This window comes from Nicotiana tomentosiformis, chromosome 11 (assembly GCF_000390325.3).
Source record: "Nicotiana tomentosiformis chromosome 11, ASM39032v3, whole genome shotgun sequence".
NCBI classification, from domain to species: domain Eukaryota; kingdom Viridiplantae; phylum Streptophyta; class Magnoliopsida; order Solanales; family Solanaceae; genus Nicotiana; species Nicotiana tomentosiformis.
Window position 1 is genome coordinate 73,605,355 of NC_090822.1, and position 3,289 is coordinate 73,608,643.

Consider the following 3,289-nt stretch of genomic DNA (forward strand, 5'->3'; position numbering starts at 1 on the left):
ACTATTCTCAGGCATCAATTAACATAGAATGATATCAAAGATGAACACCATCATAATTGGACCAAAGTTCAGATACATGTACAGAAAGAAGGAAAGAAACTAAACATTATGAAGGTTTAAACACTAACCAGTAGCAGAATTAAAAGAGTGCAGAGTGTAGTAGCAAAAACCCAGAATCCCCGATGCTTCAGAGTTCACACGAGCCTCGAGAATAGGCTCCGAGCAGTGCTTGCACCAGAGGAGGTTATTCAACAATTTAGAGAGCAGTTAAGCGAAAAACAAGAAAGAACAAAGTTCACAGTAGCAAGAACCTAGAATATCTGGCCTTGGCTTTCAGCCGGCCAGGAACCAGAATATTGAACAAGAGTATTTAGAGAACAAAGAGCGATAACTTTAATTTTTTAGTAAAATATTAATGATTCTCGTCGTCCCCCCCCCCCCCCCAAAGGGGAATGGGGAGGGGTTTATATAGTAGTAGAAATTAACATCTAAAAAAGGAAAATCATCAATCAAGCACGAGAAAGGAAAGAATCTTCACATGCAATCAAATCAGTAAGGAAAAGGGAAAATCTCAAACCCTAATTTTAGGGAAAGTGTAAAATCGGCAGAAATCTAAAATAAATAAGAAGTAAAAATCACATGCTGCATAGAATAAAATGAACATAGACGGAAATACCTTTTAAAAACAAATAATTGGACCCAATTTGGTTCGATTTAAAAGAATATGAAACCCTAATTTTAGGGTGAGTAGGAATCATAGAAATACACAGAGATTCATACCATAAAAGAACAAGAATGAACATAGACGGAAATAGGTCAAGGAACTGAACCAGCTTTGGTTCGAAGTTGATGAGACACTCTTGCCATGCTTAGGCAAGCGGCATATAGAAGGTTCAAGTACCAAGGCGGAGTCGAAAATGGCAAGAAGTGATTGTATAATCCCATGTCTGGTGGGATTAGGAGGGAAATTTAGGGAGAGATGGCTAGGGTTTGAGAGATGAGAGATGAGAGGATTCAAGGGCTGCGGGCGGTGAGGAGTGATTTAGGGTTAGGGGTGTTAGGTTAATTAAAAAGGGACGGGGTAATATGGGCCGTTGATCTCGGAGATCAACGGCCACGATTAGTCGGGGGTTCTGGGTCAGGTTGGTTAATTGGTCGGGTCGGGGGGTTATTTGGTTTGGGCTCAAAGGTTATCGGGCTGAGATTGGGTAGTTTTAGGTCCAAAAATAGGTTAAAATTAGGCTTTTATTTAAATACCTAGTATTTTTATCAATAAATAATTTATAAAAGTAATTAATAAATATAAAAAATATCATTTGTGTATGAAAATGATTAAAAGATTATTTAATATTATAAAAATATAAAAATTTATTTTCTACATAGATAATGTAATTATACATGCATATGGGCTAATATTGCAAAATATGCAATTTGGCCCTAAAAATGCAAATGTAATTATAAGAAATGCTCTGAAAATATTTAAAATCTCATATTGGCATAAATGATATGTTTAGATGATTAAATCATCATAAAAATAATTTATAGGGTAATTATTAGATATTTATATAATAAAATACAGAAATAAATTAATTTAAAGTCTTTAAAATTTATGGAAAATTAATGAAAAAATTCTTGTGTATGCTTGTAAATCAAATGATGATGCATATGCGCTATTTTGAATATATATATATATATATATATATATATATATATATATATATATATATATATATATATATATATATATATATACACACACACACACACACACACACACACACACATGGAAAATATGAGGGAAAAATCGGGTATCAACAGTTGCCCCTCTTTACCCGAGAAGGATGAAAGAGTTGTCAGGTAAAGAAATGATGATCGATTTTGGCCGAACGGGGTTATTTTGAAAAATATAGGCCGGACCTTGGTTTCTGAGCTGCTACATATCCCTGGTTTTACAGGAATTACGCCATGTATAGTTCTGGATCCAATGGTGGAATAAGCCAATGTAGTTTTGTAAGAACGGACAAGATATTCCGGGAATGGTTATGGGTATTTCAACGGTTATCAGATGGAAATGGGTAACAGATGGTGGTTGGTTACATTTGAAATAACTGCAGGATGTGAACGTTGAACGAAAACCGGAGCGAAGATTGCTCCCGTTAGGAGAACGGTTACTTCCTGGATTACCTGCAAAACATAAAACACAATGCATGCAAGTATATATGGATTATTGCGAGAAATTAAACATGATGCAAATTCCCTTTGGACCATGAAAGCTATCTTTGGACGATGGGGATGGTGCCCTTAGACCATGATGTCCTGGGCTATGAATTGCTTGATAAGGGATTCGCAGGCCATGAAATGATGTTCTCGGGCTATGAAGATGGTGTCTCTGAACTATGATGCCTTTGAATAATGATGTGCAATATTGAGAGATCCTCAAGCCATGGCAATTATACAGGAAGTTGAACTCAGTGATGCAAAGTGGGTAAGAAGTTGCTATGAACAATTAGCTCGTATTGACGGGAAAAGAATGAATATAGTGTGTCATGGTCAACTTTATCAAAACAGAATGTCCAGAGGTTTCAACAAAAAGGTCAAACCTAGACAGTTTGCACCAAGGCAGCTGGTGCTAAAACGAATCTTTCCACATCAGGATGAAGCCAAAGGAAAATTCTCACCCAACTGGCAAGAACCCTATATGGTTCACAGAGTACTAACAGGAGGAGTACTCATACTCGCATAAATGGATGGTGAGATTTGGCCAAAGACTATCAACTCAGATGCAGTCAAAAGATATTATGTTTAAAGCTGTTTACATTTATGCAATTGATGTAACTAAACTACGCTTGACCTGATTCCCGTTTAAGAGGGGATACGGAAGCAGCCCTGTAGGTTCGGTCACAATTCAATAAAATTCTCATTTTCCCCACAATCAGAAACTGGGGAAGAATTTTGAGGAGGCCCCTCAAAATTCCAGGGCAAGCTCAGCCAACGGCACCGTGTGTGGAATATCCAGAATATCGTCTGAATAACTGGGGCAGAATTTTGAGGAGGACCCTCAAAATTCTATGTCAAGAAGGTCGCAATGTCTCTGATAATGTCACAGTTATTGGTTCATCTAATTTATCCGATATTGCATACTAATGTATTTTAAATAACTACTTCATCATATGCACACACATTTTTGAAAACTTTATTTTTATGAAACAACCAGATGCTACTCGTAGTAACTCAAGCAGGACTTCGATACAGAGAAAAGCAAAGCAGGTAGGTAGAGGCACGAACCAAC